The following is a 25,386-nucleotide window of genomic DNA, read 5'->3' on the forward strand; positions in this document are numbered from 1 at the left end:
ATTTTTTTTTTTGCTAATACAGTGCTTTAATAAAGTTCTATTACTTTGTAATAAAGCTTCATAAAAATGTTTATTTAATTTTTTTACATATGCACGGGCCCCTCTGCTGCCACCAATGCTATACACTGCTGTACAGAGCAGGGTTTCGTTCCCATGAACTGTATATTCTCATATATAGTACCCCAGGGAAGGGGGTGGGGGGTGGCTTTGATGCTGCTGCATACAGAGATCTTGTCGGGCATCCAACCCCCTGGGGACAGGGGTCAGGAACTGCTGGGCTTAGACAGCCCTGCAGTTACCGACAGACGTTGGTGGCAGCAGAGGGACCATGTTGCCCCTCACTGCTGCCACTCAACACAAGTTTCTATGTAAATAAAAAATATACTTTTATTTCATTGGTTATGTTACAAATTAATATAACTAATAAAGCAATGTATTAACATAAATAAATATATTTTTTTTCAGTCTCTCGAGTACCCCTTTAAAGGGAAACTAACAACAAGTTAGAAGAATCTAGCCTGCTCTTATGTTTCCATAGGGTAGGAGATGCAAAAGAAGAAGGTACTCTAGGGCTGTTTTCCTGAAATCCTGTGTTTTTGTTGTTGTTTTTTTTAATTGTATTTTTATTAGAATTTTTGTATTGTAAACATATACATTTAGTGAAGCAATTTCAAAGAGATGAATCCGAGAAACAAATGATACAATAATAGGCCAGTATAAACAATATGAATCAAACAAGTATCCTAGCGGTCTATGATGTCCAGATAAGGTATTCTACTCATAAAATTACCACAGTCTAACAAAACTGCCTAATTCTAGAAATGTCGCAGGGGCTAGAACGAATATCCCATTGGATTTGCGTTATGTAAAACAAACAGGACAGACAATCAGACGACGGGGGGAACACAATGGGAGGGGGGAGGGAGGAGGGGAAAACCGGGAAAAAATAATGCACAGGTGATCTCCTAACATGTGAAGCCTTGTGTGGACAAATACGTGTCCCATGGGGCCCAGACCTGCTCAAAGAGGTCCAATCTTTAATTTAATGAGGTTGTGAGATATTCTAAGGAACGGATTTCCTCAATTCTCATTACCAAATCTGTAAAAGGAGGAAGAGTCTGCTGTTTCCAGTGCCGAGCTATCAGAGTCTTGGCCACCGTCAACAGATTCAGTAAGAGTTTGGTGGTTTTGGGGGTGAGGTTCAGTAGACAGATCACTGGATCCCGAGAAATAGGTTGTGGGAACATGGAGGAAAAATTGTTGAAAAAGGCCGTCCAGTATTCTATGACTACTGGGCAAGTCCAAAAAATGTGATAAATTGAGCCTACTGCTTGAAAGCATCTCCAACACGTGGAGGGAATGCTCCCATTTAATTTATGCAGGAGCTCCGGGGTGTGATACCACATCGTCATCAGTTTATACTGGGTCTCTGTAAGTTACACAGATAGAGGAGGTAGCTGGCCTAGATAGAGGAGGTAGCTGCCCTATCCCAGATAATTGACCAACATTCCGGGGAGATTTCCTGTCCCGGGGCCGTCTCCCATCTATCCATATATTTATGTTGAATTGGAGTATCATCACTAGGAGACCCCAAGATTTTATAGATGTCCGAGATTAGGCCCTTGGCCGAGGAGCCAATTCGAACCCGTTGCTGGAACGCTGTTGGCCTGGAGACTGTAGTGGCTCCCAGGCATGCCCTCATAAAATGCTGGAGCTGCAGGTAAGTATACCGCTCCGAGGAGGGTAGGTTATATCTATCAGCCAAATCCTCAAAGGACAACAGCGCGCGAGTAACAGGGTTAACCACATCTGCGAACTGGAAGAGTTTTTTACTTCCCCAGGTTTGGACTACTCCAGATTCTAATCCCGGGTGAAGGATGGATGAAGCAGGAAAGAAATTAGTGGAGGGGCAGGCGAAACCAATTTAAATTTGGATATACAGGTAGACCAAATAGATTTGGTAAATCCTGTGTTTTATTAATATGTCAACTGGGCAGTTTGGTACACTAGGAGCTGTACTACAGCCCTCAGTGCACCAATCTGCCCACCCCTATCCTTATGAATATTCATCCAGCATACTGCAATGATGAGTGCCGGAGTGATGTCACTGTGTGAGTGCTGCCAGAATATTCATGAAGAGGCAGTAGCAGGGAGATCATTGCACAATGGCTGTAGTACCTCCCCCAGTGCACCAAACTTACCAATTTACATATTTATAAAATGTAGGATTCAGGAAAATGGCAACGAGAGGCACATGCCTCTTAGTACAGCCGTCTGGTTCTGCGCCTAGTGCAGGCATTGCGTGAAAATCTACACCTCCTCTGAAGCAGGTGTACATTTTTGCCTGGTTTACGGCTGTTTCCAGGCGTAAACCTTCATAAATCAGGTGTGGGAGGAGGCCACTCTGCCTTGTTGCGTCCCCGGCCACCCATCAGGCATACCCCACGGAAAAAGGGGCAAATCTGCTCCTTTATCGTAGCGTTCGACAGGGCGCATAATGATAAATGATGACTTAGTATTGTGATATGAATACAGGTGTTTAACAGTCCAGAGTCTTAGGGAAAGCCTGTGAGTCCTCTTTCCCCATCCACATAGAGAACGCTTGCTTTCACACCTATTCAGAGAAAGCCTGTGAATCTTGCTATTCCACCTACACAAAGAAAAAGCCTGTGAGTCCCACTTCTCAGCCAGCTTTAGTGAAAGGCTGAAAGTTCTGCTTCCCCAAAGCTTTAACAGATTTGTCCTGCAACACATATAGAAAGCCTGTGAGTCCTCCTTCCCTGTCCACACAGAGAGACTGTGAGTCCTCCTTCCCTGCCCACACATAGAGCGAGCCTATGAGTCCTCCTTCCCTGCCCACAGCGAGAGAGAGCCTGTGAGTCCTCCTTCCCTGCCCACATGTAGAAAGCCTGTGAGTCCTCCTTTCCTGCCCACACATAGAGCGAGCCTGTGAGTCCTCCTTTCCTGCCCACACAGAGAGAGAGAGAGAGAGACTGTGAGTCCTCCTTCCCTGCCCACACATAGAGCGAGCCTGAGAGTCCTCCTTTCCTGCCCACACATACGGAGAAAGCCTGTTAGTCCTCCTACCCTGCCTACACATAGAGAAAGCCTGTGAGTCCTCCTTCCCTGGCCACACATAGAGAAAGCCTGTGAGTCCTCCTTCCCTGGCCACACATAGAGAAAGCCTGTGAGTCCTCCTTCCCTGCCCACACATAGAGCGAGCCTGTGAGTCCTCCTTTCCTGCCCACACATACGGAGAAAGCCTGTTAGTCCTCCTACCCTGCCTACACATAGAGAAAGCCTGTTAGTCCTCCTACCCTGCCTACACATAGAGAAAGCCTGTGAGTCCTCCTACCCTGCCTACACATAGAGAAAGCCTGTGAGTCCTCCTTCCCTGGCCACACAGAGAGCGAGACTGTGAGTCCTCCTTCCCTGCCCACAGAGAGAGAGAGACTGTGAGTCCTCCTTCCCTGCCCACACATAGCGCGAGCCTGTGAGTCCTCCTTTCCTGCCCACACATACGGAGAAAGCCTGTTAGTCCTCCTACCCTGCCTACACATAGAGAAAGCCTGTTAGTCCTCCTACCCTGCCTACACATAGAGAAAGCCTGTGAGTCCTCCTACCCTGCCTACACATAGAGAAAGCCTGTGAGTCCTCCTTCCCTGGCCACACAGAGAGCGAGACTGTGAGTCCTCCTTCCCTGCCCACACATACGGAGAAAGCCTGTGAGTCCTCCTTCCCTGCCCACACATACGGAGAAAGCCTGTGAGTCCTCCTTCCCCTTAGTCATTACTAAATGTCAGCTTTCCTTGAATAAACATTGATACAAGACAAGCTGTCAATCACTGTATGTGGATGGAGACTAGGCTTTCTCTAGGTCCCAGAGACCCTAATACACACTATACATACACGTATATATCTGAGCTTGGCATCTCCCTGTATCCCATGGTTCCCTCACATAGAAGATCTAAGCCTTTTAATGTTCACCTCCCCTCCCCCAGTACAGATACATATCTAGGTGATTTGTATCCACCAGCCAACCTCTCCACTAGTAGCTGCTATACCCAGCAGACCCCATAATGAAGTGATTACATTGGTCATGTTTGATTTCCACATCTGTTTCCCTTTAAGATAAGTGACATCAGTGGTCTTTACCAGCTGCCAATCTCCTCTCCCTCCATATAGATTCATAATATTGTGGCCTGCATCAAATATATACGGATCTACCATATTATATTGTGAGAATAAGATCAGGAGGGTCGTCCCTTATGTTGCAGGGTTTCATTTAACCCTTCACTGTTTCTGGTAAACTGTATTTTTGCTCCCATTATGTTAATAGATGAATCCCCATTGAACTCTCTTGTTCCGCTGTACTTCATTACTTAACCATCGTAATTGGTACGTGAGGAAGTTTTCTTGTAAAATTCGAGTTGTGCATTAAACACTCAAGACTAAAGTGGATTTCCTGACTCGTAATTACATAGTGCATCTCCCCTTAGCTACTTTGTTACTGAGCAGAGCTGTCTGGGCGCACATTGCAGAATAAAGACTACATGCAGAGAGATTAATGGAAGCATATTGAAGCGAGGACAGCAGAGCTCAGCAGCGACCTCTTGTGGTTAACGCATAGTACTGCGCATTGTTTTCATGTGCTGATCACAATAAGGGTAGAGCCAGGCCCTATCCACAATTTAATCTGTTTATATTGACTGCATTGGGATGAAATAGAAATTGTCATGTTGAAATGGTGTGATGGGACTGAATAGATGAAAATCAATTACAGCAATTTTACCAATTACACATAAGCTGTATAGAAGTAAATTGTTTTTTTCTCCAAATAAAAGCAAATGTAGCGAGTAGATTTCCCATGTGAAGGGACAGGCGAGCTTAGATTGCCCCTTCTTTCTTTGTTGACTGATGTTTGGTACGATAGATGGCAGATGGAATAAGAACATCTACCCCCTTTAAGGAGGAGCAGCTTAAAGGGGTACTGCAGCGAAAATCTTTTTTCTTTAAAATCAACTGGTGTCAGAAGGTTGTATAGATTTGTAATTTATTTAAAAATCTCAAGTCTTCCTAAACTTAGCTGCTGTATGTCCTGCAGGAAATAATGTTTTCTTTTCAGTGGGACACAGTGCTCTCTGCTGCCACCTCTGTTTGAGACAGGTACTGTCCAGAGCAGTAGCAAATCCCCATAGAAAACCTTTCCTGCTTAGGATAGTTCCTGTCTCGGACAGAGTTGGCGGCAGAGAGCTCTGTAAAAAAAAAACAGCATTTCCTGCAGGACATACAGCAGCTGATAAGTATGGAAAGACTTGATATTTTTAAATAGAAGTAAATTACAAATCAATATAACTTTCTGAATCAGTTGATTTAAAAGAAAAAGATTTTCGCTGGATAACCCCTTTAAGATGAGACACCATGCACGAATAATGCACATGCTATAGAGGGTTAAAGCCTCCTGCACCCCGGCAGTTACTTTTTCCCATCACTTGGAAGTATCAATTCCAAGAGGTGGAGCGAAGGGTGCAAGGTTTTCATGTTGCAGCAACACTTTATTGAACATCATGTGTGGGTGAGGTTTTGCCCGCTAATGATGATCAAACTTAGACCCTCTCCTCAACAGCTTGGATGGGGGGCTGAAAAACTTTCAGTGCTGTCGTGATTTACTGGTTCCCGCACAAACCCTTTAAGCCAACTAATAGTTGGGCTAAACTTAGACAATGTAAGAGCAGGACCGATATGATAATTTTGGCACCTTTTTAGGTTAGCCATACATTTTTATTTGGCCACAATTCTATGGGTTCAATTGTATGAATGAGTATAAGGAATTGTGCCAAAAACATGCCAGGCTAAGGGTATGTTCACACTGAGTAAAAGCGGTGGAGCTCTCTGCTGCAGAATCCCTCATGCCTCAGTGTCCCACAGTGTCTGTATGGGAGGGCTTGCGTGCCTCTGACCGCCGTTTTTACTCAGTGTGAACATACCCTAAGCTGGCAGATCTGAGGTGTATGGGGACCTTAGGTCTGCCATCAGCCATCATGTAGATTGTTTGCACATAATTTACAAATTGACATTTTGGTCAACCATCATCATAGGTGTATGTTAACACTGTCTAAGAATTAGACAGTTTTAGTAAGTCTGGGCTCATGAAGTACTGTACCTACAATTCTGTATACCATTATCCCTAGGTCTCAGAGCGCCCAAATATGTTACTCTCCATTATTGGCAGGTATTGGGAGAGAGAGGGAAATCCTCGATGAGAATACATGCATGCTTGTCCTGTGTATATGTGGTGTCCCACCACTAATGCTGTCGAGAGCACCTGAGTAAATCGCTCTTACAGGTTCAAGTGGGAGATGTAGTATTGTGTTTTCCCCACTAGGTGTCACCACTGTTTTTGTTTCTTCTATGCACAGCTGAAGAGCCAAGGGTTAACTGTTTTGTACTACGTGTTTGTGTGCTGACCAGTCACAGTTGCTCCTTCTTCTAACCTATGTCTTATTCTCTCTCTTCTCTTACACACACTCCGCCCCACCACTCACTGGAGGGTTTAGTTAAGCCCCTGTAGGAGGAGTTAGTCTTGGTGGAGGAAGTGAAGACAGTCTAAGATAACCCTAGCCCACGTCAGAAACATCTCTAAACAGTGCAGGGCAGTCTCCTGAAACAAGAGGAACTGACCCCAGTGGAACAAAGCTACCAGGGAAATGGACTACGTATCCTACCACGCAGCGCAGGACAACTGGAAAGTCTCAGAATCCTGCTACACCCATATAACCATTGACTGGGGCTCGTATTACCCACCTAGGACTGATATCTCGCAACTAGGGGGCATAAGGCGGTTCAGAGCCACAACTGGCATCTGTGAGTACGAGTATCTTCTTATCTCTACCTCTACACCTGTTCCGACAGAGCACATTCACTACATTGGGCAGGGCTCCTCTGCAACTCCTCTTCCTTCTCTCTACAAAGCACCTACTTCTACAAGCACTGGTTCTACCTCACTGTCAGCCACAACATTTCCGTGTCAAGATTTGCACTACTGTATCGCGTGTACTGTTAAACCAATGTCTTATTCAGTAAAGTATTTTATTTTTGACTAAACGCACACACACACACACCATCGAACACTTGGGTTACCTCCCCGTTCTCTGAGTGGCGGTACAAACTACCCGGGTGGGTCTGCTACCACTCCAGGTTACCATGACAAGTGCCCAAGTTACCCTCAACACTCCCGGAAGTTACCGACCATTGGGGACAGTAAGCCGGCCAAAGCAGGTACCTACATCACACCTGTAAAAAAAACACTCAATACTCCGTTATCACAGAAGTGGTCGAACATCACATATATAGCACGCCTTTATCACTGCTTGGCATCTCTGGCAGTGACTTATCAACCTGAGAACAAAAGGTTTGAGTGTTGTTATTCCACACCCCTGGTTATGGTGGAATAATGTGCAAACCTTTGTATATACAAGGTGGGCAGATGGTCCTTTCAAAATGGGCTGGTTTGGCCAGCTTTTCTCTTATGTATAGACACCTTTAGATACAAGGCAATTACAGTTAGACAGTCTTTCTTTACACATGCTTATTTAGAATAGCCAAGTGTGCCCATGTGAACAATTGGGACACAGGCAATAAGCGTTTGTACCAGCCATTTCGCCTTGAACCTAAATCCAGTGTTTCCTTCTCCTTCTTTCTTTCTTTGTTCACTTCTCCCTGCTGTCTCCTTCTCTTCAGCTCTTCTCTCCCACTCTCCTCTCCGGTGTGTGACTCTGCGGGAATGACACATCTCTGCGCCTCTCATTTGTCTATTGCAGCTTCTGCACGTGCTGAATGTATGAAATAACAAAAGGAAAGCCGATACTGAGCACGGAGGGCTTCCAACTCTCTCACATTTACCTTATGTCAGCAAACACCAAATGTTTGGGGGGTCATCAAGTATTGGTGTGTCCAATGGAAAATCAAATGGTTGACAACTTTTTGAAATTGAGGTCATCAACCTTGATAGTGAATGAAATCCGAATCGGACGCTACTATCGCACACAATTCGATGTATTCTATGGTTAATTTGGCAATCTAGCCATAACCTATAGATCTCTTATTGTTATTAGGTGAAGTTAAGGTGGCTTTGACCCCATGATCCTAAGTGTCCATATGAGTAGTTAAAGGGAATCTGTACCACCCACCACCACCCTACCCACAACCCCCAAACTGCTGGTTCTGTTTTCTAGACTTCATAACTTTATGTCTGGTCCCAGGGCCCGGTATTCTGGCTAAAAACGTTTATTTCAGTTGTGTGGCGAGGCAGGGTGACAAAAAGGGTGGGGCCTAGAGCATCCTTGCAAGGATGCTCTTGGCCCCTCCTCATTGACATCCCGCCTTTCTGTGCTGCCAGAATAAAAGTTGTTTTTAGAAAGAATATTAGCCAAAGCAGACAAGGTGCAAGTGCTTAGTACTCCTGGATATTTATGAGCAGCAGTACACTCAGCCCACCAGCTGCTGATTGGCAGTTGTCCATCTATACTCTATATCGGCAGACATCTGTCCAGTAGTGGATTATAATAGGGGCGTTTTGGGCGGCTGCCCGGGGCCCTGAGCTCCTGGGGGGCCCATGACCACCCAAAAAGACTTATACTTTCAATGGTGTACTGTCTCCTGGCTACACTTCTGCCATGATTTGCAAAAAATCACAGTTTTTTTATGGCAATTTTGCACAAATCAGGACATCATGACATTATCTATCCTGTACTATGAACGCCAGGCTAGTGCTGCCATAGTTACAGTGGGGTGGGGGGGCCCAGGCTTGGTGAACAGCCCGGGGCCTATGGTAAAGTTAATCCGCCCCTGCATCTGTCAATCAACATCTGGAGGGTGGGGAAGTGGCGCAGCACAAAGCCCATTCTCCTCGATATCAGGAGAACCGCTAACCAGAATGATGTTAAGTAACACACTGTTCTCTCCAGCATTTCTATCTCTAGTTTGTGCTGCCCTCATTTAAGGCAGCATAAACCTAGTGACAGATTCTTCTGTTTGGATCTTTTTCATTGGTATGATCATTATGTCTGGCCTTTCATCCCTCCATCTCGTTGATTGGTTTGTTTCCTTTTCCAGACTTACTGCCTTCTATAACTTTCTAGGACTTCTCAGAATCAGCCCCAACATTTGGTTTGGTTAGTTGTAATGAGTAAAGCTGGCCAGACACTTCCAATGGATGTTTTTGGAATGACTTCTCATTCATGGTTGGTCAGTGAAGGTTGTCATGTCAGATTTAATAAAAATTTTGCGCCTGACTTCTCCTTTAACGTACCCAAAAATGTGGTCAGCCACATTTTTGTGTACACTAAAAAAGCAAATGCAAAAATGGATGCAAATACATACACAATTGTGTGCTTCCATTTAGATTATTTTTTTTTTTTTTACTGTGGAAGTCAATTAAAAAAAAGATCAAAATGGATGCACACAACTGTCCCTATTTGCATCCATTTTTGCATCTGGTTTCCCCCATCAAACAGATATGTTAAACAGACTGCAAAAACGCAGTGTGACCCTACCCTTAATCATCCATAATCTCCATTGTATAGGCAGCTTTACTATACCTAACATACAAGTTGCCTCAGACAAAACACATATTCTCGAATTTCCATTGGTCCTTAACCCTTTAAGGACGGGCCAATTTTCGTTTTTGCGTTTTCGTTTTTTCCGTTTGAAAGGCCATAGCACTTGCATTTTTCCACCTAGAAACCCACATGAGCCCTTATTGTACTTTGTACTGACAGGCTGAATTTTTGCATAAAGTACACTGCGAAACCAGAAAAAAATTCAAAGTGTGGTGAAATTGAAAAAAAAAAAAAGCATTTCTTTTATTTGGGGGGTATTTGTTTGTACGCCATTCGCCCTGGGGTAAAACTGACTTATTGTGCATGTTCCTCAAGTTGTTACGATTAAAACGATATATAACATGTATAACTTTTCTTTTATCTGATGGCCTGTAAAAAATTCAAACCATTGTTAACAAATATATGTTCCTTAAATTCGCTTCATTCCCAGGCTTATAGCGCTTTTATCCTTTGGTCTATTGGTCTATGGGGTGTCATTTTTTGCGCCATGATGTTTACTTTCTATCGGTACCTTGATTGCGCATATACGACTTTTGATCGCTTTTTATTACATTTTTTCTGGATTTAATGCGACCAAAAATGCGCAATTTTGCACTTTGGGATTTTTTTTTGCGCTTACGCCGTTTACTGTGCGAGATCGGGAATGTGATTAATTAATAGTTTGGGCGATTCCGTACGCGGCGATAGCAAACATGTTTGTTTATTTATTTTTATTTATAACATGGGTAAAGGGGGGTGATTCTGACTTTTATTAGGGGAGGGGGCTTTTTACGAACAACAACACTTTTTTTTTTTTTTTTTTTTTTTACTTTTACACATATACTAGAAGCCTCTTAATGATCTATGCTGTATATAGTTATACAGCATAGATCGATTAGATAGGCACTTGATTGCTTTCGGCTGCTGCAGCTGAAAATAACCAAGTGCCGAGCCGGGGTCAGCACCATCTTGGAGCGGACCCCGGCAGGTAAAACACACGGAGATCGCTCCTCCGGGACATCGTCCCGGAGGAGCGATCTCCCCACTATACCACCACCGATCGGCTGCAGTAAGTAATCTGAGGCAGCTGTCAACTTTGACAGCTGCCTCCGATTACTTAATAAGCAGGCACGGCGATCGGGCAGTGCCTGCTAATACCCGCAGTCCCGGGCTACACGCGGCATCCGGGATCGCGGCGGTTCAGAGCGTGGCCGCTGCGCGGCCCAGCTCTGAACGCCTCTTGCAGACAGATCACGTACCGGTACGTCATGTGGCCTTAAGAGGTTAAAGGAGAAGTTCGGGCAAAAGCATTTTTTAATATGTTATTAGTTAGGGAAAGTTAGACAAATTCCTAATATACATTAATTATGGGAAATGCACATTTACTGCTATTTACCTTAATTTAGTAGATCACAGAGACTTCAAAATCTCAGAAATACCGTGACGTCACGAACCGGGGGTGAAATTCCACTAGAGTGTCCAGCAGGGGGCACACTATATATAGAAGTCAATGAGTACCATTGACTTCTATATATAGTGCGCCCCTGCTGGACACTCCATTGGAATTACACTCTGATTCGTCTTTGGAACAGGTGAGTCTGCACACTGTACTACTCCCCCATCACCCCATCATCTATCTGCTCATATGCTGCCATCACATATGCCCTGGTACTACTTCGCCATAATGTGCTCATACTATGAGCACATAATGGGGAAGTAGTACCAGGGCTATCCCCATCACCACCGCCGCCCCTGCTCGTCCGGCGGGTCCACTGCTGTAATTGAGGCCCCGGTCTCAGGGGGGAAGTAGGCCTCAGACCAAGGCCTACCCCCCCCCCCCCCCCCTGAGACTGGGGCCTCAATTACATAAGCAGACCCGCCAGACGAGCAGGGGCGGCGGCGGCGACAGGGGGTCCGGACGGGTCCGCCTCTGTAATTGAGGCATACCTCCCAAGTGTCCCTCTTTTGGAGGGACAGTCCCTACTTTTGACCCATGTCCCTCTTTTTGACCTAGGAATTAGATTTGCATTAATAAACCTTCAATGTTGCTCTACAAAGTGTCTGGTTTCTTACTGTATAATAGACCCAAACTTGCATATTATTCTATCATGTGGTGCAAGCTGGATCCTAAAAATTGTTATATTTACATAAATCATGTGACATTATGGCCGCTGTAACACATGCAGACTCACTGAGTTCTATGGTCCCATACACACATCTGTAGATGTTTCTGATCCATTTGGGGACATGATCCATGCTGCAACAAAATGATGAAACCATTGTGCGTCTGTGTCACCTATATGACAGTGGGTATCTGCAAATGCCGACAGGAACTGAACGCATTTTTTAATCCTGTCTGCAGTTTTGGGTCCGCAATTACAGAGCGTTACTAATGTGTGAATGCGACCTAAGGATGCATAGAATAAATTAAAAAGAAATGCCTGTAAAATTTTCCTAGCATGAGCCAGAACTGTCCCTCTTTGGCCGTCCAAAATGTTGAAAGGTATGATTGAGGCCCCGGTCTCAGGGGGGAAGTAGGCCTCTCAGACCTGGGCCTACTACCCCCCTGAGACCAGGGCCTCAATTACATCAGCGGACCCGCTGGACGAGCAGGGGCAGCGACTGCGACAGGGGGTCCGCTGCTGTAATTGAGGCCCCGGTCTCAGGGTGGGAAGTAGGCCTCAGACCGGGGCCTACTCCCCCGCCCTGAGACCGGGGCCTCAATTACATAAGCGGACCCGCCAGATGAGCAGGGGCGGCAGCGGTGACAGGGGGTCCGGACGGGTCCGCCGCTGTAATTGAGGCCCCGGTCTCAGGGGGTAAGTAGGCCTCAGACCAGGGCCTACTCCCCCCCAGAGACCGGGGCCCCAATTACATCAGCGGACCCGCCGCTGTAATTGAGGCCCCTGTCTCAGGGGGGGAGTAGGCCCCTGTCTGAGGCCTACTTCCCCCCCTGAGACTGGGGCCTCAATTACAGCAGCGAACTATTAGCAGATAGATGATGGGGGAGTAGTACAGTGTGCAGACTCACCTGTTCCATAGACGAATCAGGGTGTAATTCCAATGGAGTGTCCAGCAGGGGCGCACTATATATATAGAAGTCAATGGTACTCATTGACTTCTATATATAGTGCCCCCCCTGCTGAACACTCTAGTGGAATTACACCCCCGGTTCGTGACGTCACCAAATTTCTGAGATTTTGAAGTCTCAGTGATCTACTAAATTAAGGGAAATAGCAGTATATGTGCATTTCCCATAATTAATGTATATTAGGAATTTGTCTAACTTTCCCTAACTGATAACATATTAAAAAATGCTTTTGGCCGGAGTTGTCCTTTAAGTGTTTTGGATCAATAAAACTGCCTGTGAAGATATTATTCCCTATGGAAGCTTAGCTATACGAGTTTGTATGCATCTTATTCTGACTGATAAATTTATATATTCATTCTTACAGCCGGAGACTCTTACCGCGACACAGAATTAGTACCCAAACTCCACATAATCAGTTGGTAATGCGGTCTTGCTGTATACATCATTGGCTCCCGAGCAGGAGGAATTTATTAGACCACAGAAGCTGTATGTGTTATTTTACTGGCGATGCAGATGACACGGCCTGACACTAATGCCTTATAACAGGAGATCTCCTCGGAGATTCATGCGGTTCACACTCACTTTCACAGTTCAAACTGCATTGCTCAGTCAGGTAATTGGTATTCCCGAGAGAACTGTGAGCCTCCGCCATGCTATAAAGAATAGTTTATTTCGGGAAAGCGGTATCTAGAATGTGGTATTTTATGTCAGATATTTTGTAATGTCTGATAAGTAGGTGTAAGGCGGCTGAGACCCCCACCGCAGCTTTCCCAGTCCTGGACGCCACTAGAAATACGGTATGGCTGGCATTTGGAGTTCGAACCAGCCTACTGATAGGATAGGTGGTGGCTCTAGATGCCGGCCTGACACCAGTGAAACTTTGCTTCTAGGGGTAGACTATGGTGCCTGACACAGAGTGCCTAAGGGATTATTATGCTTATTCATAGGGTCTCCATGTCTTTGCCCCTGAAGGGGCTATTTGAAGCATTGTTACCTATCCACATTGTTTGGCTAACTTCTTGGTAATGTTTCTCCTTGGGGAGAACACCATAAAGGTGTGTGGTGTGGTGGCCAACTAGGGGTGCAACAGATGGCACAATGCACTGCTAGCTAGGTGCAGTAGTGCGCTGCATATGTCACATGTCAGGGTGGTAAAAAGCTGGCGTAATGTCCCTAGCAGAGATGAGTGCAACTTGAGCATGCTCGAGCCTGAGAATGAAGAAGTTGCATGCAGTCCTAGGGAGTTCAGAGAAACATGGATACAGCCTATGGCCTATGGTTATATCCAGTGTCGGACTGGAGTCCTTGGGCCCACCAGGGGAAATCATTCTTGGGGCCCACCCTTCTGCCACCGCACTTATCTATGGTAACATTAATAAGGGTCCAGTAACACGGCGTGATATGGGGCAGCAAACGATTGCTAATCAGCAGGGTAGGAATATATAGAGATGTGCGGCTGACAGCAATGATTATTACACCCGCACAAAAGATCAAATCAGCCGACTATGGGGCATTTGTCAGCTGATCTCTGGCACTTTTACATGGGGCTTCCTAGGAGCGCTTGTTACCGATAATTGGCCGATGTAATTGGGCTATAAGACAATTTTCTTTGCATGATAACACTGTATACTACTGTATGCTACCAATAGCACCAGTATATAAAGAGCAAACATCCCCACACATATTACTGCCATACTATTACTGACCAGATCCTGTATACCAATATTACCAATAATACGAGTATACAAGGGGGAAATATTATCACCATACATATTACCGCCATACTGTTACTGACCAAATCCTGTATACCAATAATACCAGTATATAGGAGGGAAATATTATCACCATACATATTACCACCATACTGTTACTGACCAAATCCTGTATACTGAGACCAATATTACCAATAAGAACAGTATACAAGGGGGAAATATTACCGTCACACCACAACCAATACCATCTCCACCATATTGTTACTGACCAGAACCAGTATACTAAGACCAATGAACACTGCACCAGATTACAAGTAACAAATACCACCACATACTGACTAATACCATCACATACTGACTAACACCACCACATACTGACTAACCCCACCGCTGCTACTGACTAACACCACCACATACTGACTAACCCCCACCGCTGCTACTGACTAACACCACCACATACTGACTAACCCCACCGCTGCTACTGACTAACACCACCACATACTGACTAACACCACTGCTGCTACTGAATAATCCTCTGTACACAGATCACTATCACCTCATCCAGTCATATAGAGGTTCCCAGCTCTACACAGGTTCCGTACACCATATAAATTACAGCGCAGATATATCAGGTGACTCACAGGGGACGTCTTCTCTGATCAGAGTTCTTCCCTCTTCTTCTTCTTCTTCTCCATCTGTCCTGGGCCGTTATGAGAACTTCTATGAGCCACGAATCCACAGAATCTGCCAGAGAAATATATTAGGTTCCTCACTCTGTCACCATCCTCATCTCTATACACACTGCACATCTGTATTGGCCCCTTTATGCCCTCATTTAGTGGGTAGGCTGAATCTATGTATATATATCTCCCTTATAGTATATGGTCCCCTCTGTGTAGGCACCTTATAGATGGTCCTTTGTTCAGTCCTCAATATAGACAACTTAGTGTTGTCCATGCCCCATATAGGTAGACCCCCTTATGTTGTCCATCCCCATATATATAGCCCCCTCATGTTGTCCTTCTTCAATATAGATACCCTCCTTATGTAGTCCATTCCCCCATATAGCCCCCTCATGTTGTTCATTCCCCCCATATAGCCCCCTCATGTTGTCCATTCCCCCCATATAGCCCCCTCATGTTGTCCATTCCCCCATATAGCCCCCCTCATGTTGTCCATCCCCCCTAAAGCCCCCCTTATGTTGTCTATCCCCCCATAGCCCCCTTATGTTGTCCATCCCCCCATAGCCCCCTTATGTTGTCTATCCCCCCCATAGCCCCCTCATATTGCCCATCCCCCCTTATGTTGTCCATCCTCCCCTATAGCCCCCAATGCTGGCCACCCCCCCCTATAGCCCCCAGTGCTGGCCATCCCCCCTCCCTCCCCTATAGCCCCCAGTGCTGGCCCTCCCCCCCTCTCCCTCCCCTATAGCCCCCAGTGCTGGCCACCCCCCCCCCCCCTCCCTCCCTTATAGCCCCCAGTGCTGGCCCTCCCCCCCTCTCCCTCCCCTATAGCCCCCAGTGCTGGCCATCCACCCCTCTCCCTCCCCTATAGCCCCCAGTGCTGGCCATCCACCCCTCTCCCTCCCCTATAGCCCCCAGTGCTGGCCATCCACCCCCTCCCTCCCCTATAGCCCCCAGTGCTGGCCATCCACAAACCCCCCTCCCTCCCCTATAGCCCCCAGTGCTGGCCATCCCCCTCCCTCCCCTATAGCCCCCAGTGCTGGCCATAAACCCCCCCTCCCTCCCCTATAGCCCCCAGTGCTGGCCATAAACCCCCTTCCCTCCCTTATAGCCCCCAGTGCTGGCCATCCACTCCCCCTCCCTCCCCTATAGCCCCCAGTGCTGGCCATCCACCTCCCCTATAGCCCCCAGTGCTGGCCATCCACCTCCCCTATAGCCCCCAGTGCTGGCCATCCACCCCCCCTCCCTCCCCTATAGCCCCCAGTGCTGGCCAACCACCCCCTCCCTCCCCTATAGCCCCCAGTGCTGGCCATCCACCTCCCCTATAGCCCCCAGTGCTGGCCAACCACCCCCCTCCCTCCCCTATAGCCCCCAGTGCTGGCCATCCACCTCCCCTATAGCCCCCAGTGCTGGCCATCCACCCCCCCTCCCTCCCCTATAGCCCCCAGTGCTGGCCAACCACCCCCCTCCCTCCCCTATAGCCCCCAGTGCTGGCCATCCACCTCCCCTATAGCCCCCAGTGCTGGCCATCCACACCCTCTCCCTCCCCTATAGCCCCCAGTGCTGGCCAACCACCCCCTCCCTCCCTTATAGCCCCCAGTGCTGGCCATCCACCTCCCCTATAGCCCCCAGTGCTGGCCATCCACCCCCTCTCCCTCCCCTATAGCCCCCAGTGCTGGCCAACCACCCCCTCCCTCCCCTAGAGCCCCCAGTGCTGGCCAACCACCCCCCTCCCTCCCCTATAGCCCCCAGTGCTGGCCATCCACCTCCCCTATAGCCCCCAGTGCTGGCCATCCACCCCCTTCCCTCCCCTATAGCCCCCAGTGCTGGCCAACCACCCCCCTCCCTCCCCTATAGCCCCCAGTGCTGGCCAACCACCCCCCTCCCTCCCTCCCTCCCCTATAGCCCCCAGTGCTGGCCATCCACCTCCCCTATAGCCCCCAGTGCTGGCCATCCACCCCCCCTCCCTCCCCTATAGCCCCCAGTGCTGGCCATCCACTCCCCCTCCCTCCCCTATAGCCCCCAGTGCTGGCCATCCACTCCCCCTCCCTCCCCTATAGCCCCCAGTGCTGGTAAAAAACAACAAAACCCAACTCACCTGTCACCACGCTCCCCCGACGGTCGCGGGCCCCTTCTTCTCTTCCCCGACAGACGAGCAGCTCCTGGTCCTGGCAGCATCACCACCAGAGAGCTTTGTGTGCACCGCAGCGGCTGAGACTTCCAGTATGCGTTATGTGAACCGGAAGTCCCCGCTGCCGCACTGCGCACGGAGCTCTCTGGTGATGACGCTGCCCGGAACCAGCAGCTGCTCATCTGTCAGGGGAGGCGGCGGTAGCACCACGCTTGTGACCGCAAGCAAGAAGCTGCTTGCGGTCACAAGAGTGATTGACAGGGTGGGAAGCCAATGGCTTCTCGCCCTGTCAATCGGAACACTGCTACATTTAACTGGAAGCGATCGTTTCGATCGCTTCCAGTTAAAAGGGAAGGTGCGGCAACCGGCGGCTGAGTGGGCCCCCTAGGAGCACGGGGGCCCCCGCTGGGCTTACTGGGTGGAGACCACATTCTTGTGGTCTCCAGCCCTGTGTCCCCTGACTGGGGGGCGGGGCCTACTCCTGCTCGGGGCCCACCGGGGAAATCCCCGATCCCCCGGTGGCCCAGTCCGACACTGGTTATATCCATGTTTTCGTGGACTCCCTAGGGCTGCATGTAACTTCTTTAGCCACTGGTATGCCAATGCTGAATGATTGGAGTTGCGCCCGAGTTGCGCTCATCTCTAGTCCTTAGTGTACAACACACACACTCCTTTGTCAATAAGCTGTGTCAGTAATACAAAGTGCAGGCAAATGACATCTGATATATGATTCTGTGAAACAATTGTAAATTTCTGTGCTAGTTACTGAACAGTTCTTGTGCAAAAAACCAACAATAATACAGTCTCTAAAGCACAAGGAAAATACAGCTTTTACACTTGAAAGTAAAAGGAGTTGGTCACTGTCCCTTTAAGAATACTGCTAAGAGAAGATTAACTACTGGACTCTAAGGGACTTTGGTAATTATATGGCTTGGTGGCTATGACTTATGGATCTACGTAAAGGAGAAGTCCGGCGAAAAAGTTTATTAAAGTATTGTATATCCCCCAAAAGTTATACAAATCCCAAATCCACTTATTACGGGAAATGCTCATAAAGTGCTTTTTTCCCTGCACTTACTACTGCATCAAGGCTTCACTTCCTGGATAACATAGTGATGTCACTTCCTGGATAACATGGTGATGTCCCGCCCCGACTCCCAGAGCTGTGCGGGCTGTGGCTCCAGTAAAGTGAAGCCTTGATGCAGTAGTAAGTGCAGGGAAAAAAGCACTTTATAAGCATTACCCGTAATAAAGTGTATATTGGTGATTTGTATAACTTTTTGGGGAAATACAATACTTTAATAAAATATTTTGCCAGACTTCTCCTTTAAAGAAACTCACTACTTTAAGACTCTGCTTCCGAGGCTCTGTTAAGATTGCTGATTTTGAGTAAGAGGAAATATTTGAACTTACAGAAAAACTCTACTTTGTCATATGATTCCTGGCCTACTGAGAGAGCAGTAAATGCCAGAGGACCCTTGAGCAGAATTATCCATCCCTGGACTAAAAAAAAGTTGTAGAATGTAGAACCTATCCTCACAGTGTCAAATGGTAATAGTGACTTGGCTGTTAATGTGCTCAAGTCGACTTATGAAAAGTCAGAGCTAATTCAGAAGACACAATCGACCAGGGCTTCTCTCTCGGGCTTCTTGTAGACCCTTCTGGAATACTTGACTTGACTTGGATGGCAGGGGCTTCCCTTTACAATCCGGTTGAGCTCAGAGGCTGGAACTTCTCATGCAACTATCTCCCTATTAGCTTGTCTCTTCCTATCTATGCTGTAACACATGATAATAAAAAAAATGTTTATGCTGTCAAACAATGTGACAAATAAAGTAACAGTACATACAAAGAACATAAGATAACCAACACTGTTTAAAGTGTTAAAGCGACTCTGTACCCACAATCTGACCCCCCCCCCCCCCCCCCAATCTGCTTGTACCTTCAGATAGCTGCTTTTAATCCAAGATCTGTCCTGCGGTCCATTCAGCTGGTGATGCAATTATTGTCCTAAAAAACAAGTTTTAAACTGGCAGCCCCGTGCCCAACGGCCGTGGCCTAGATGGTGCATGCATTAGGCTGGCACAACCTCTCTGTCCCTCCTCCCTGCAGATTGTCTTCTATTCATCAGCTGTGTCAGAACGGCACATGGGCTGGATCGTTAAGGCACCTGTGTAGTTTTAACTACAGAGGAATAGGAAAAATGATGAAGAGGGTGGGGAGGAGGGATGGAGGGGTGGTGCAAAGTAAGGACACAGATACTCCAAGCCACGGCCATTGGGCACAGGGCTGCAAATTTAAAAGATGTTTTTTTAGCACAATAACTGCATCACCTGCCGAACAGACCCCAGGACAGATCTTGGATTAAAAGCAGCTATCCGAAGGTACAAGCGGTTTTGGGGGGGGATGGACTGTGGATACAGAGTCGCTTTAAAGGGAACCAATTCCGCTGATTGGGCTCCCAGAACAGCTGCACATACCTTGCAGCAGGGTTTCCATCAGTGTCAGGGGTTCCGAGCTCTTCATGTCCTGTAAAATACTTTATAATCCCGTGCATGAGGCAGGGGGCTAGTCGTGTAGGCTGTGACTAGTCACAGCTCTATGTCCTTTAGAATTACCTGTGTGAGCAGTGCTGGCACAGCTCTGCTACTTGCTGCTGCTTGTACTTAGGATCCTGCTCAGCTGTCCAGCTTTGTACAGCTATTTAATGTTATTCAGGTATAATGGGGAAAAAAGTTGTAAATTGCCCTAATTAAAAAAAAAAAAAAAAAAAAAAAAAGTTAGTTACAATTTAAGAAGCCTAAGAACATGACTGGGGCTATGTATGTAATCCCCATAGGGAGTGAATTGACTGGTGGCTGAGCATGTGCACTGCTGCTCCATTCACTCAGAAGACAAGGCCTCCATTCTCCTGATCAGTGGGGGTCCCAGTGGTCTCTCCTTGGCTAGAGAAATAATGGCTCTGGAAGGTCAGGGAATGTTTAACATTTTTTTTAGCCCTGTAGAGCTGGTGACCCACTATATAGGAGAACGACACATCAGGGGGCAGCCATCATGCCTGACAGCAAGAGATCACTGTTTTTGCTATGTATAATCCAATTATTAATTGTATTGAGCAGCAAAAAAGCCTATTGTTTCTTTCATTGACAGGCAAAGAGACAAGTGACGGTACATTCCCATCAACCAATACCTAACAGCTGTGTGACATGAAGAGGTGATATTGGGGCTGACAGCACATGAACCTTCAGGTTTTCAGTAGAGTTAGGTTTCGATATAATTCTTGTAATATTTCGTTGAATTTACTTGTACGGCCTTTAGGGGTCACTGTTGCTGCTGAGACCCTTTATAAAGCCTGAAAGCAGCATCAAATAAATAACAGAAGTAAATTCAGAAATGAATCCCCTTTTAAACATAGAGGTAGCAGTCAAGTTCAATGTTTTGTTTTTTATTTTTTTATTATTATTTTTATGTAAGGTCTATGATATGGTTGGTGGAGAGCGGTGTAACAAGGATATAGCATGAATCTAGCTGTTATTGTCAATGCATTATCAGACCGTAGGAGAAGGTTAAATCCAGACCTTTAATACATCATGTGGGAACCTCCAGGACAATAAGCCTCTAATGCAACCAGAAAATGACTGAAAGAACTCTCAGTAGGTGTCCAATTTGCTGCATGGCTTCCTCCCATTTCAGTAACTAAGATGTCAGAGAGTTCTAGACCTGAAAACGCACTTACTCCCCCATCCTGACAATGAGTACATACCATGGGAATTACTACGATGGATGATTAGTATTGGGAGGGGACCCTTATATCCTTTGTTCAGCTCTGTACCAAGGATTACACTTTGGAGATGTGTCCGATAAAGGCATGTTCTTAAAGGGGTTAACCAGCGAAAATCTTTTTCTTTCAAATCAACTGGCTTCAGAAAGTTATATAGATTTGTAATTTACATTAAAAACTATTAAAAATCTCAATTCTTCCCATACTTATCAGCTGCTGTATGTCTTTACTTATTTTGATATATTGCTGATTTGTGACTTAAGTGAACTTTGATAAGTGCCATACTTAAATGGGCACTGTCACTTTAAAAAAAACTTTTGACACATTGTACAGACACACAGGAGTAAGAGAGTCCATGACCATCCAGTATCAAGCAAAAGTTCAAAGCTTCATTACATGTCCAAATACTGAAGCCACGTTACGACCAAGTGCGGTCAATCAACATTGTACAATCATGTCACAATTTTTGATTGGTTGAAGTTTGGGTGTTCAGAGCAGAACAGGGAAAGTGCTCACTAAACAGCTTCTCTCTCAGCTCTGTGCCACATGATCAAGATGGCCTCCCTACATAGGTCTATGGGACCATCCCAGTCTTATGCACAGACAGCAGTGAAGTGCCCAGCAGCAGTTTTCTCTCCACACTTATTCGAGAAGTCAGTTGAAATCCAACCAATCAAAACTTTTGCTGTATCAAGTCAAATGTTTTTTTTTTAAGTGACAGGTGCACTTTAAACTGTATTTAAAGGAGAAGTCTGGCCAAAATTATTTTTTGATATGTTATTACTTACGGAAAGTTATACAAATTTCTAATGTACATTAATTATGGGAAAGGCACATATACTGCTATTTCCCTTAATTTAGTAGATCATGGAGTGTTAAAATTCTCTCAGAAACAGCAACGTCATGACGAACGGTGTAATTACTATGGAGTGTTCAGCAGGGGGCGGTCTATATGTAGAAGTCTATGGGACTTTATTGTGTCTATGGATGTCTCTGCAAACTAATGTAATGTTATGTACAGTGTGCTTTATTGAATGAATACATTTATGGAATACTTTGCATAAATGTAATCAATCAGTACATTTGCAGGGCACCGAGCAGGGAGGGAGAGATGTGACGGTGCATCTACCTCCCCCCTCCCTCCCTGCTCGGTGCTGCCGCCGCCACATATACGCAGTACTATTCCCCCATTATCTGCTCATAGTATGAGCAGATGATGGGGGAGTAGTACCAGGGCCGATCTCCATCATTGGTAAGCCCCCCGATCCGCCGCACTCCTGCCGGCCGCACTGAACTATATACACTGAACTACTACTCCCATCACCTGCTCATAGTATTCATTCAATAAAGCACACTGTACATAACATTACATTAGTTTACATAGACATCCCTAGACACAATAAAGTCCCATAGACTTCTACATATAGAGCGCCCCCTGCTGGACACTCCATAGGAATTATACCGTTCGTTGTGACGTCACTGTTTCTGAGAGAATTCTAACACTCCATGATCTACTGAATTAAGGGAAATAGCAGTATATGTGCGATAAGTATTTCTCATAATTAATGTACATTAGAAATTTGTATAACTTTCCATAAGTAATAACATATCAAAAAATAATTTCGGCCGGACTTCTCCTTTTAGGCTGGGTTCACACTACGTATATTTCAGTCAGTATATGTATATGTCAGTCAGTATATTTCAGTCAGTATTGCAACCAAAACCAGTAGTGGATTAAAAACACAGAAAGGATCTGTTCACACAATGGTGAAATTGAGTGGATGGCCGCCATTTAATGGCAAATATTTGCTGTTATTTTAGAACAACGGCTGTTGTATTGAAATAATGGCAGTTATTTACTGTTATACGGCAGCCATCCACTCAATTTCAACATTGTGTGAACAGATCCTTTCTGTGTTTTTAATCCACTTCTGGTTTTGGTTGCAATACTGACTGAAATATACTGACTGAAATATACATATACTGACTGAAATATACGTAGTGTGAACCCAGCCTTAAGCAGCAAATTCAATTGGACAATGTAGCAATTAGTCCTGCCATAAACACCCCAAAACAAATATAAAATATAAAGCAAGTTTGCAATTTACATAGATTTTTTATTTATTTTGTTTTTGTTATCATGCTATAAAACAAAGCTGTACTTACCAGAAATCCAGGCCCAGTCTCCTGAAGGCAGATTTTCTGACTTGTGCTGGTTGTTGAAAACAGACTAAACACGGGAATTCCAGCCAGTACAGAGAGTCACAGATCAATGTGTCCATCAGTCACATGACTGCCTTCTCTCTGTAAGCGCTCAGATGGTCTGGGATACACAGGACTTCCTGTTTTCTGACTGTTTCTTGTTTTTTGAGAAAAAGAGTCAGAAAACAGGAAGTGCTGTGTTCTCCATGATAACTAAAAAACAAATAATGAATGTAAGTTGCAAACTTGCTTTATATCTCATCTACTGTTGATTTAGATTTTGAAAGTTATAACGACAGGTACACTTTAAATTAATGGCTAAAGTCCAGTAATAATGTTTTGCTGTGATGGTGATTTTGCCAATTGATCCACTGCCTTAGTGGCAATAGATACAGGTACACATACAGATATCCTTAATATGAGAGTTGCCAATCCTTGGACCCAGCTGATTTTGCTGGAAGAGGAAGCTGTCAGCAAATGGGTCCTCCAAAGTGACAGCTGCTGCTCTGACTCATAGAGAGGGACCCCTCTGTGAGGTCTGTATGCCTGCATGGGGAAGAGACAACTCTTACTGTCATACAACATTGATGAGTGATGATGCGTGTACTGGGATACTCACCAAGCCCCAGAACCGGACAACAGCAATCTGGACTGCTGTCAACTGTGCGTGTGTATGTATATATATATATATATATATATATATATATATATATATATATATATATATATATATATATATATATATATATATATAGTCACTAGACCTCTGCAGCTGTGGTGTGTATATATGTATGTATTTGTATATATGTATGTGTGTGTATATATATATATATATATATATATATATATATATATATATATATATATATATATATAGATATAGAGAGAGAGAGAGAGAGAGCGCCTAAGCGTCAGACTGTCAGCTGTGATGTGTGTATACATTATTAAATTGTGTATATTGTGTGTGTGTATATATTATTATATTATATCAGGCTGGCAAATGTAATTATGTGGCCATAAAGCTATAATACATATTGGCATATATACAAGAAATATATGTATATGCTCCAGATAAGGTTAATCGTATTAAAGGGCTCTGTGGTCAGACTCACTAGAGCCTGAAATGATTGCTAATGATTCTCTGCTAAGGAGCACTGGTACACTGCATCCAGTCTTCAGACCCCGTCACATTTGGTAATGTTATGCTGCATTGTGCTAAAATAAAAAAACAACAAAATCAAGTTTCCCCATCATTTTGCCCCCAAAACCTCCTAATGACAAAACTAAAATCTCTCATTGATCACAGTGATTCCGGCCTCTGGTCTTTTCTGGTATGAGGCCACAAGGTTTATACACCTGAATTTGGGTGTTTTCTGTCGTTCTTTTTTTTTTTGCTCCTCTCAAGTACTGTCGGGCTAAATGTGGAATTGTTGGTGGACTGGGCCTCTCAAGAACATTCACATGAGACCATGAGGCGAGATGAGATTCTTGCCTCAGACAACAGATTCTTGGGTCTCACTGGTGGTGCCCACTCTGCCATGTCGTTTAGGTCATTGAGTGACCTAAAAGGGTAGTTTACCAAAACTAATCAGCTGGTGCCAGAAAGTGCCAGAGATTTGTAATTTATTAAATATTGATGAGCGAGCATGCTCGTCCGAGCTTGGTACGGTATTAGGGTACTCGATGGTACTCGTTACTCGGACGAGCATCTCGCGATACTCAAGAAAATCTCATCATCCGTTTCCTGTAAGTTTGGTCGCTATTTCTCAGCCAATAAACATGCAGGAGACTCTTTGGTACATCCTGCGATCACGTGGGACCCATACATGTCGATAGCAGTGATTGGTTGGCCAGATCAGATGACCCTGCCATATAAAATGCGCAGCCGGAACTGCTCGCTTCAGACGTGTGCTGTGAGAGATTAGGGACAGAGCTGCTGCTTCTCAGGGAGAGCGTCAGTGTAGGATTTAGTGTTCCAGTAGGCAGGGAATACTAGCAATACTTTTCAGGGCTTCAAATGTTTTTTAATAGTATTACTACAGACTGCTGGCTGGGACTTGCAGTGCTGCTACCACGATTTAACCAGCACACTGTGGTGATCGGCTGCTGGCAGAAAGGGGACATTAGGTGTTGCATACAGACCCCTAAGAAGTGCTCAGTGTACTCTTTTTTTTTTTTTTTTTTTAT

At 45.6% G+C, this 25,386-nt stretch overlaps 1 long non-coding RNA gene across 2 annotated transcripts in view; it reads left to right on the forward strand.

Moving 5' to 3' along the window:
• The window catches only part of LOC138801299 (uncharacterized), a 40,712-nt gene extending 19,580 nt beyond the window's left edge, over positions 1–21,132 (forward strand). For both annotated transcript variants that reach the window (XR_011364597.1, XR_011364596.1), the window contains exon 5: positions 20,367–21,132. This is a non-coding gene — a long non-coding RNA (uncharacterized lncRNA). The remainder of the gene's footprint in view (positions 1–20,366) is intronic.
• The last annotated feature ends 4,254 nt before the right edge of the window (positions 21,133–25,386 follow it).

The sequence above is a fragment of the Dendropsophus ebraccatus genome, chromosome 9 (genome assembly GCF_027789765.1).
Source record: "Dendropsophus ebraccatus isolate aDenEbr1 chromosome 9, aDenEbr1.pat, whole genome shotgun sequence".
Taxonomy (NCBI): Eukaryota; Metazoa; Chordata; class Amphibia; order Anura; family Hylidae; genus Dendropsophus; species Dendropsophus ebraccatus.